The sequence below is a fragment of the Danio rerio genome, chromosome 1 (assembly GCF_052040795.2).
Source record: "Danio rerio strain M-AB ecotype USA chromosome 1, GRCz13ab, whole genome shotgun sequence".
Classification (NCBI taxonomy): Eukaryota; Metazoa; Chordata; class Actinopteri; order Cypriniformes; family Danionidae; genus Danio; species Danio rerio.
Genome location: NC_141021.1, coordinates 9,700,148 through 9,712,463, shown reverse-complemented (window position 1 = coordinate 9,712,463; position 12,316 = coordinate 9,700,148). Strand labels below are relative to the sequence as shown.

The 12,316-nt window shown below is 38.3% G+C and overlaps 1 long non-coding RNA gene across 1 annotated transcript; it reads right to left on the bottom strand.

The window, feature by feature from the left end:
• Nucleotides 1–6,949: 6,949 nt before the first annotated feature.
• LOC147846682 (uncharacterized) lies at nt 6,950–12,056 on the bottom strand. Its single transcript, XR_015476235.1, has 3 exons — nt 10,507–12,056; nt 10,284–10,381; nt 6,950–8,231 (listed from the first exon to the last, which is right to left on the bottom strand). It is a non-coding gene; the product is annotated as an uncharacterized LOC147846682 (long non-coding RNA).
• Between the last annotated feature and the right edge of the window lie 260 nt (nt 12,057–12,316).

Below are 12,316 nucleotides of genomic sequence, written 5' to 3'. Positions count from 1 at the left end.
AAGGAAGTTGTAGGTTTGTTTCCAATTTTGATGTCCACAATATACTGTATATGGTCTAAAATGTATTACATATGTATAAATGAAATCATAAATCTTGCTAGACGGGCCCTATATTTGATATCCCCTGGCAGTTTTGGAACCAACATCATGACCCATATATCAGGAGCTCTTGGTTGCAGCTGTGCATGTGTTTGATTGTTCTGCATGTTGCTCACGTCCTCTCTGATTCAGATGACACGACATTTAATAAACGCACATGGTCACATAATATCTCATTTCTCTCTAGCTGCCTCCAGACTTAGTTCAGCTTGATTAACCCATTTTAAAGAGCATTTCAGTGCTCCAACACGAGACTGCACTGAATATATTATTCTGCGTTTGCAGCATGAAGATGATTTCGGCTCTCTGTATGTGACAGCTGACAGTCAGTTGGCATCTTTATGAACATGTGTTGGTGGCACATTCACACAGCCCACTACAACCAACACACACATAAATGTTTTAAAAACCTTCAGTGCTCACAATGAGAGCTTTAATGGATCATAGCTGTGAGCCGGTGAGTACCGAAACAATATTTTCCAGAGAAGTCAAAGTTATTGAAGCCATGCAATCTGCAAGACTAATCAAATGCGAGGGATTTTTAACCCTCATGAATGTTTACTATAGTAACACTAATTGCATGTGGTGTGGTAGTATAACTTTGAGGATTTATGTATGAATGACAGAAGAAGCTTTAATATATTTGAAGCAAATTCCACAGTTTGGTTGGTTGGAATCATAGTTACAAACCTGAATGTGGAGCCAGTCATTATTACCCGTGGTTAGTATTCGGTCTAACTAGAAATACCACAGTTTAAACGATGGTTACTATGCAAGGAATTTTGTACATTTACATATTTGGGAGGATGATTTATTTAAGGATATTATGATGAAGCTATACATATAGAGAAAAACATTAAAAATACATTTAAAAAAACAAATATTTTGCAAAATAACTGTACACTGCAATGACACTAATATCAATGATAAAGCAATTATTACTCTGCAGACCTGTCCGACAAGCACATGGCTACTGTTTTCACCTCACAGCTATCCAGTGGCCTGGAAAAGATTGATCAAAACTTACTGCCCGGCAAGTTAAAGGTTTGGTGTTACCTTGATGTAGCCCAGGGATGGCCAACCCTGTTCCTGGAGAGCCACCTTCCTGCAGATTTCAGTTGCTACCCATATCACACACACCTGAACTAATTAATTAGGACCTGAACACCACGTGGTAATTACAGGCAGGTGTGTTTGAAATGGGTTGCAACTGAAATCTGCAGGAAGGTGGCTCTCCAGGAACAGGGTTGGCCACCCCTGATGTAGCCCCTTAAAATGTGACATCGTCTCATCAGTAATTCAGAAGATGGACTCTACTAACAACTACATTCGGATGTGGCTGGGCCGTCTCCCATGTCTGTCAAATGCAGCCCTTTTTGGAAGTGACATCTTGAGGCTCCTGTTGAAATCCAACAGCTTGGGCGACAAGCTAAAGAAGGTGAGGCTAGTGCTTGAGATGCAGGACTCAATAGATTCGCGCAACAAGGTAGAGCAGGTGTGGGTTAGAGAACATCACATTGAATGTGGTCCAAAGCCTCAACGACAGAAAGGAAAAAGCTGGTGATCTTCAAAGTTGCAAGGGAGGAAAAAGAGAGTTATAAGATCAATGCTGTAAGCCAATCTGAACAATCTGATCATCAGCTGAAGTTCCCACAGCAAATTGTTGTAACCTCCCTTCAGTCAGATATTTTGCTCTGGTCCACAAAAACAGTCATCATGGTCGAACTAACAGTGCTAAGGGAAGACTGGCTGGAGGCTGCATTTGAAAGGAAAAAGGAGAGATATGCAGACCTTGCAGACATGTGTAATGAAGCAGGGTGGCACGCGATCACTTACCCAAGTGGAAATTGACTGTTGAGGCTTCTCTGGACGCTCCACCCAACAGCTTCTGAAGTCTATTGGTGTCAAAGGCACCAAATTATCAAGGGCACTAAAAGAGGAGGCAGAGAAAGGTAGCTTCTGGCTATGGCTTGAGGAAAGACAAGTCATGTAGGAGAGAAGGATCCTAGGGTTGGCTGCGGGAGGTGGTAGGAACGTCTCCACCACCCAGAGATGTTCCGAGATTAATAAAGTGGCAAAACATCAACGATGAAGGGCTCCTGGTTGATGACCCTGCAGCTAGCCTAAATGGCACCAGCGGAGGTGCATATCAGGCAGAAATGCCTTGCAGGTAGTTTATTTAAAAAAATAATAAGAATACAAATTTGCGTAAACATTTGCGACACGGTGGCTCAGTGGTTAGGACTGTCACCTCACAGCAAGAAGCTCGCTGATTTGAATTCCGGCTGGGCCCGTTGGCATTTCTGTGTGGAGTTGTATGTTCTCCCTGTGTTGACGTCGGTGTCCTCCGGGTGCTCTGGTTTCCCAAAGACATAGGTGAATTGAATAAACTAAATTTGCCATAGTGTATGTGTGTGAATGAGTGGGTATGTTTCCCAGTACTGGGTTGCAGCTGAAAGGGCATTTGCTGTGTAAAACATGTGCAGGAATCATTTATTCCAGTGGTGACCCCTGATAAATAAGGGACTAAGCCGAAGGAAAATGAAAGAAGGAAGGATTTTTGTTCTTCCATTAAACGCAAAAACAGATGTTTGAACAAATGCTCATGCTGCTCTTACAGTCTTTGTGTATGCAAGCATTGAGGCTGCCAAGTTGCAAAAGGGCAAGAAGCACATATTACTCATGCAGTATGCAATCGAAAAACTAAAAATAGACAAAAAGCATTGTGACAAACAAGCAGACCATTATGTAGCTTAACAGCCTCTGGCCACTATATGCTTTTGTATGTGAAAGAGCAATGTAAACATTCTTGAAAACACCTCTTTAAGCGTTCAAAAGAAGATGGGGTGAGTGGGTGGGTGGGTAAGTAACAGAATCATTATTATGAATAAATATGGCTATGTAAATAGAAATTGCCTCTATCCTGCCTAAGGCAGCACCTATTTATATCCTAAATACAACAGATCCATTCTTTTTCGTTTCTCTTTGCACAAGAGCATGACATGATGAGAGCTCTGACTTTTGTTTGAATCTGATACTTTTGCTCAACTCTGATTGGTTGTAGGTGACAGGAGGAGGAGCATGTTATCTTATACCGCCGTGACATGATTAGTCAGCTCTAATCTCCTCCATCCCTATTGGATAATGACAGGCCCCACCCACATCAATTGCTCGAAGCACAGCTCTTCAGGGTAACCAAGTGGTTCAGTAAGATTTCTTTCATTAATAAATACTTATTATTTATTTATTTCATTATTTATCTTTAATTCCGGTTTTCGCCACAGTCCAAAGACATGTGCTGCTGGTGAATTGGGTAAGCTAAATTGTCCATGTGTGTGAATGAGTGTGTATGGGTGTTTCACAGTGATGGGTTGCAGCTGGAAGGGCATCCACTGCGTGAAACATATGCTGGATCAGTTGGTGGTTCATTCCGCTTTGGCGACCCTAGATTAATACATGGACTAAACTGAAAAGAAAATTAATTAATGAATTTAATACAATTGTAAATACTTTGAACTTTTTCTTCTTTTAAACATTTTGGTGCAAATTGTTTGCTCTATGGTTATTATTTTTTCATGTAAAAGAAAGCGCTAAGTACAGTGAGTTATTATTAATGAAAACAAGTGTTTCCCAGAGGAAAATATCATTGCTAAGCTGTTTAATGCAGTGTTTTACAGCCCTGTGTCCTGAAGGCACATACACACACCGGCCAATTTATTAGGTACACCTTACTAGTACAGCATTGGACCCCCTTTTTGCCTTCAGAACTGCCTTAATCCTTTGTGGCATAGATATGACAAAGTACTGAAAATATTCCTCAGAGACTTTGGTCCATATTAACATGAAAGCATCACACAGTTGCTGCAGATTTGTCTGGTGTACATCCATGATGCGAATCTCGTGTCCCTCCACATTCCAAAGGTGCTCTATTGGATTGTGTTCTGGTGAATGTGAAGGCTACTTGAGGACAAATTCTGACCCTATGCCAAATTCTGACCCTACCATCTGAATGTTGCTGCAGAAATGGAGACTCATCAGGCCAGGCAATCTTCAATTGTCCAATTTTGGTGAGCCTGTGTGAATTGTAGCCTCAGTTTCCTGTTCTTAGCTGATAGGAGTGGCACCTGGTGTGGTCTTCTGCTGCTGTAGTCCATCTGCCTCAAGGTTGGACGTATTGTGCATTCACACTCACAGATACTCTTCTGCACTCTTCTATTAGCTAAGATCATGGCCATTCTTCTCTGACCTCTGTCATCAGCAAGGCATTTGCACACACAGAACTGCCGCTTACTGAATATTTTCTTTTTTTCAGACCATTCTCTGTAAACCCTAAAGATGGTTACGTGAAAATCTCAGCAGATCAGCAGTTTCTGAAATACTTAGAACAGCCCGTCTGGCACCAACAACCATGCCATGTTCAAAGTCACTTAAATCACATTTCTTCCCCATTCTGATGCTTGCTTTGAACTGCAGCAGATCGTCTTGACCATGTCTACATGCCTAAATGCATTGAGTTGCTGCCATGTGATTGGCTGATTAGAAATTTGCGTTAACGAGCAGTTGGACAGGTGTACCTAATAAAGTGTCCGGTGAGTGAATTTTGGATGTCTTCCTTATCTGACCCATTCATTTCAGGTTTTGGAGTCTCTTCTAATGCTCTGCTGAGTTGATTCAGGTGTGTTTGACTAGGAAGAGGTTGAAAATGTGTACTGTTGGTGTGCCTTTAGGAACAGGATTGGGAAACACTGGTTTAATGTACTGTAAGATTAGATGTTTCTTCTAAACTGCAAGCTAAAGAGAAAGGGTTTCAGCTAACAAGTCCTATTGTGCCCCGAAACTGTGTTTCTTGTGTTCTCTTTTGAATAAAGAGCCTTTTAATACAAGCTCATCTGTCAAAACACAGATCCTAGAAAAGGACTTAAGAGCTTAAGGACAGCATTCAGTAAGATATCTCCCCATTACAGCCCAGTCTCTGGATTGGCTTGTAGCAACCTGACAGAAGTTTCCATACACGATTGCAAAGCATATCTTATACAATTGACCTACCAAAGTACAGCCTCGAGATGTTCAGAAGAGCAGGATTAATAGAAAAAGGCCCTGAATTTGGCATGTTGTATCTTTTGTAAATGTTTTTTTTTTTTTTTTTTTTTTTTTTAATTGGAGGTGTTTTGATCACTCTCAGTAAAGACCTGTTTCTGCTCTGGATAATGATCGATTCACTGTGCAAAGTTAGAGGTCCAGCACCTTTTGTCCTGGAGTTGTTTTCACTTGGCAGCATTATAAAGCTTTTTTTTTATTATTTATTTTATTATTGTTATGTCATATATACATTACCTGATCACTTGGTATCAGAAGTGGCATACTGAAAGACAAAGGCCTCTACATTACGCTTATTTTACCAAAATAAAATATGATCATGCCTTGATTTTTAATGATTTAATTAGGACAGTAAGATCTGACTTTGACAGTAAAAGTCTTGTCACTTAACATAAATAATGTACAGTATAGAATATAAAGTCATGGTGCAGTGGAAAAATAATTAATTTTGTGTATGACTCCATGAGGTTTGAGAACTGCATCCATACATATCTGCAATGACTCAAATAACTGATTAATAATGTCATCTGGAATGGCAAAGAAAGCGTTCTTGCAGGACTCCCAGAGTTCATCAAGATCCTTTGGATTCATCTTCAATGCCTTCTTCATCTTACCCCAGATATGCTCAATAATGTTCATGTCTGGTGACTGGGCTGGCCAACTCTGCAGCACCTTGACCTTCTTTGCTTTCAGTAACTTTGATGTGGAGGCTAAAGTGTGAGAAGGAGCGCTATCCTGAATGGAACCCCTGGTTTCGGGTTCCATTCCATACTAAATGGAACGCCAAACCATGATTTTTCCTTCACCAAACTTGATTGATTTCTTTGAGAATCTTGAATTCATGCAGGTTCCAATAGGTCTTCTGAAGTATGTGTAATGCCTGGATTCACTAGAAGAAGGCACGGGATCTCAGGATTATCAAAACACGTATATTTATTTACAAGATTTATAGAGATGAACACAGGAAGAACATGGAGTGAAGACAGACATCATACCAGACTACCAGACAATAGAGGAACTGAATACAAGGACTTAAATAAACATGAGGGTAATGACAATGATTGAGTACAGGAGGATGAACACAGGTGGAACAGATGAACATAACTAGTGGCGGGAACTGGAACAAAGGAGCACATGGTGAAGGTCACATGAGGAAAACAAACACAGGAAGGGGTCTGATTGTGACAGTATGTGTGATGATGGGGATGCAGTTCAACAGATGATTCATTGGAAAAATCGACCTTCACTTTTCCAAATGATCAACTTGAAGTCAAGTTTTTATTGTTGCTCTCACAACTGGGATTGCAAACACACAGCTGAAGCTTGTGATGACTTATAAGCAGGACTATAAATACGCCTCACTCACACACACATTTCTGAGTCTTGTTTATCTGTAGAGACCTTTTCAGAGCGTTTCCTTGTCCTGCCTTTCGTGGTTTTTCTCCTTTGCTTTGTTTATTGTTCTGTGTTGTTTTGCTGCTTGTCCTGACCATTCGCCTGCTTTTCTGACTACACTTTGAGTTATTTGTATGCTTTAGTTTTCTAAACACTTTGGTCACGTGACCTGCGTATTTCAGATTATGCTTCGGTGCAGTGTTTCAAAACACTGTGTCGAAATGTCAGTTTCACGTCAGCCATCCCTACCTGGGATCTGTTTAATAAAGCTGCATGTGGATACTTACCTCTCTTGTCGCCGACTCTTTACATACATGAATTAAATATAACATTTTTATTAAATTAAAACATAGTATTAGATATTAAGAATTATTTTTTTATTTACATTTGTTTCTTTTCATCTAACAAAGAGGTTGCAAATCCAAATGTGAGCAATACTACAATAAAGCAGCTTTATGTAAATGAGCAGTGATGCAATGCAACAAGCAGTGAACTGCATTCAAATAGAAAGCCCTGCTGGCACTGACTTGGTGAACTGCAGGCTTTTAATGGCTGTCAGTGTGAATGTACCTTTGAGGTCTAAGATTTAGGCTTGTTTTCTGAAAGCTGATGATTCAGACTGCCCAAAGAAGTGTTTTAATAGCAAAAAATTTAGCAGGACTTCCTTATGCCTCTGTGTCCTTGAGCAAACCACTTAACCCTGGATGCTCCAAGGGAACGTGCCAGCAGTCAATGTATTCTAGATAAGAGCGTTCAGAGGGGAACAGCGCTGAAAGAGCTGTGCTCACAGCAAGTCACAAGTGCTCCAATACTCACACACATGCATTTCAGGAAAAAGAGACCTGTCAGAGTCTGTGAGAGGCTGAATATCTTCTCCATCTCAGAATTCAGTGCGTGCCCCTAATATTATGTCAGCTGAGCCATATGAGAACATTTCCTTGGGACACGAATGACATTGAATCTCACCTAAACTCAATATACAGGAATTATGCTATGCTATGCTATGCTAAATTAAGCTAAGCTAAAGGTGCTCAATTGCAAGACAGGCTCATACTGAAAATGTAGCCCTACCCAGCTAGCAAAACTCATGTGGCTCAGATTAATGAATGCTGTACAAGTTTTGTTCATTCTTGTTAGAAATATATTAACTATTTAACATGAACCAATTAAACCTTGTTGTAAATTGTGACCTCTAAATAAAATACTAGATATGTACACTGAATGAATACCAAATAAACTTTAAAAGAGTATCCCTGACTATTAACAGAAATAAGTTCATGACTTATGAACTGCTTAATATCGAACTGTAATAAATATAAAGGCAAATGCAAACAACGTACAATGCATGATATTCTATGCATGATAATCTAACATCCTGTTCTCTATATAGTAATTGTTGGCTTGTACATGTTGCAGTTCCACAGGTCAAACACAAGTATGTTTAGTACGTGTGTGTGTGCTCTCCAGTGTGAGTGTGATGGACCAGCAGTGCATTGAGATGTGGGAAAGGAAGACGTCTCATTGACACAGAAGGTGGAGCAATAATCCCCGGGTCTCCAGGGCAGGAGATGGAGGGCAGGGTGTAGGCAACCACACTCATCTGCTGCTCGAAAGGCTAATTCGCGGAGGTGGAGAGAAGCCTGTAGATATGCGCACACATGCTAAATTCTATGCTTTTTAAGGTTGAACTTATAATATTTTATCAAAAATAAAGAAAAAAAATAAACAACTGTGAATCATCTATTCATTATTTGTATTTAAAAATATAATTTATTCCTTTCATAACATTTTTAGCATTATTCTTCCAGTCTGAAGTCACTTGATCATGCATTTGTTTTAGGAATGTTAAATAGAACATCATTTATTTGAAATAATATTACAATAACAATATTTACTACATAATTAAAGGGATAGTTCACCCCAAAATTAAGATGTCCTCAATATTTCCTCACCCTTAAGTTGTTCTATATGCTTATGAGTTTCATTCTTCTGTTGAACACAAAGCAAATTATTCAGAATTTCTTTACTTTTTTTTTTTTTTTTTTGGAAAAAACACCCATTGACATAATGTACTATAGAAATGTACTATAGAAGTCAATGGCTGTTTTTTATTACCAGTATTCCTAAAATATCTTTATTTGTGTTCAACAAAAGCAAGACACTCAAACAGGTTGAGTTAATCAGGACAGAATTTAAGTATTAGGGTGAACTATCCGCTTAATATGTAAATAATGACATCATTAATCCTTATGTAATCCTTACATTAATATAAATGATTAATACAATATATATTTACAGTCTCTAGTGGAGAAGCCTGTAGATGCACACACACACACACACACACACACACACACACACACACACACACACACACACACACACACACACACACACACACACAAACTCCTATGCCTTTTAACGTTAAACTTTTAGTATTTGATCAAAAATATAGAAAAAAATGTTTATTAATGTAAAATAATATTACAAAAATATTATTAATAACTACATAAAAGAGATAGTTTACCAAAAAATGAAAATGTCCTCAAATATTTCCTCACACTTAAGTTGTTCTATATGCTTATGTTCTGATTTTAATTTTTTTAATTTTTTTTTTTTTGTTAAAGCCCCAATGACATCCATAGTAGGAACAAAATATACTATAGAAGTCAGTGGCTGCCAACATTCTTCAAAATATCTTCATTTGTGTTCAACAAAGGCAAGAAACTCAAGCAGGTGGAGTTAATCATGACAAAATGTAAATATTGGGGTGAACTATCCCCTTAATATGTAAATAATAACATCATTAATCCTTATATAAATGATAATTACAATATACAGTCTCTGGTGGAGAAGCGCGCACACACACACACTCCTATGCCTTTTAACGTTAAACGTATAGTATTTGATCAAAAATAAAGAAAAAAATGTTTATTAATGAAAAATAATTTTACAATAATATTATTAATAACTACGGGATAGTTTACCCAAAAATGAAAATGTCCTCAATATTTCCCCACACTTAAATTGTTCTATATGCTTATATTCAGAATTTTATTTATTTATTTATTGATTGATTTATTTATGTATTTATTTATTTATTTTTAATTTTTTGAAAAAAGCCCCATTGTCATTTATAGTAGGAACAAAATATACTATAGAAGTCAGTGGCTACCAACATTCTTCAAAATATCTTCATTTGTGTTGATGTCTCTTAATCTATTTAATGTCTGAATAAAATGATTGTTTTATTACTGATCCCGCTATCATATTTGGCCTATTTTATATTTTTTCATACTTATGAGTGCATTTTTAGAAAGGTAATACTAGTACAAAGTACATTCAGTGCCTGTGCACTCAAGTTATCAGTCAAAGCTCATCTTACAGTATTGCATTACAGTGAGAGATAGAATATAATTTACTGCCCACATGAAAGGCCTTATTAGTGTAGCACAAGAAACAAGAAATATAAGGGAAGGTGCATCTGATAACTCCAACTGCAACACACACTGGAAAATATGTAAATGTTATGACATTAAATAATAAAACCGACGACCCATTTCAGGCAGTTCAGATCTGAACTCCTCTTTGATCGACTTTATATTCAAACTACATGAAAATAATAACTGGAGTTTTTAACTGAGCCTTGATTTCAAACACTTATATTTACATCTTTCTTGGTCTTTTGCACTTACAGTCACAGATCTCAGACCGTGCAGCAGACTGGAAGTAGTGTCAACGTTTGACCCCAAAACACTGAGGAACATTTCTTGCAGGTCGGCTTCAACATTTCCTGTTCAATGAAATGGGAAAGTAATTTTTGCATTCCGTATCATTGCCAACAATATATTCATTCATGTGATTACAGCAATAAATGTACAGTCAGCTATTGTGTGGTTTCCTCTTGACTGAACATACCCAGCACTCCACTGGCTGTGTGCCCATCTGTAAGAGAACACTGGCCTCTCCGTACAGGCAGACCAGAACCCAGAGAACGGGGAAAGTCAGGGGCAACGGCAGTAAAACACCATTCACCTGAAACTATAATTCAAGCATTCACTTGAGTGTTTATGTTATTGTCAGTATTTTAAATGCTTAATGTTAAAAGTTTCTTTTTTTAAATAGAACTGTGACCAAGGGGAGTGACACAAACAACTGAGTTTGGATCCAAAATGCAGGTTTATTCGTCGTCAGGCAAACAATGGTCAATACAGGAACAAACGGGTATGTGAAGGCAGTCCAGAATGAAAGGTCAGAAGGCAGGCGGCTAAACAGGAGAACAAGGATAATCTAGGCTAGGGTCTAAACACAGAGATACAAGACAGGGAGAATGCGTTGTAGTGTCATCAACAGAATAACAAAACTCGGCCACCTGAAAGGGTGAATGAGTGGCTTAAGTAGTGAGTGCAATCAGTCACTGACAATCCTCAGGTGTTGCGAATGTAATCAGTCTAGATGAGTAAGCATGTGTGTCTGGGCGAAGTGCATGTATGAATATGTAGTCCACCAAAGGTGGAAGTGTAGTCCATGGTTGTTGTGAGTGAGAACCAGCGATCTAATGGAATACGATCGCTGGTAATCGTGACAAGAACAGATTAAATTATATGGTTTTATACCTTAATAATACACAACTTAACATATGTATGAATGACACCATAAGATTTGCTGAAAGAAATACAGTACTTTTTTCTCAATAATTTTGCTGTGCTGATCAATAATAATAAATTCTCGCCTTCTCACAAAATTATATGCATTTCTTAGCATTTTTGCATTTGACAAGCCTAAAGATACAATGTTTTATCAAGTATTAATCTGTGGAAAAAAAATTAAAGGTCAAAAATGTATCTCATTCTTACAATTATGTGTTTAATTCTTTTTACATGCATGATATTAGTTTATGCCTAATCTTATCAAGGTTAATAATACTACATTCTTATTTTAAATGAAGAAATAAAAGAATAAAAATTCAGATGTGACCCAGATGTTATCAATGTCTGCAACCCAGGCTCATCCTGAAAACGTACCTCTATGTACAGTTAAAGTCAGAATTATTAGCCCCCCAGAATTATTCCCAGTCGGCACTCGAACGAGTGACCTTCTTGCTGTGAGGCAACAGTGCTAACCACTGAGCCACCGTGTTGTCCGATCTATAAGAGTTTTTACTGAGAATTAACGAATGTTTAAAATTGCAGGTACACATGTAACAAAAATCATATCATATCAGGCTGTGATTGTTAGACAGGAATATTTCTGCTGGACCAACAAAGGATATTGATCAATGAACATACTAAATCACGTTGTTCATGCCGCAGCTGCTGTTTTCCATTTTCACGATTTAAACAATGTTGGTCGAGTGGCTTTACAAACGTTTTATCCGTGTTATTTACATACTTAATTTGAATCACCCTGTGAGTAGGTGTTTGCTGAGAAAATGAGCCAGGAGTGGGCTGGAACTGTCACATCTCCCTTCAATCTGAGAACTTCCCTCTCGACCAAGATCACGTGGAGGAGCCGGAGACCGAGGAAGGGGAGAGACAAGGAAGAGAGAGCTCATTTGTGACCAGTCACTGAATTTTAACCAGTTCTGATTTATTCCTTCATGTGCTCAATTATTGATTTTAGAGGAGGACGTTCTGCTCACAGAGGGCAGTGGCACATGATGGAGCATGTCTAAGAACCCAAACAGGGTGACAGTTATTTACATGATTATTTACATGAGCTTGGGTTG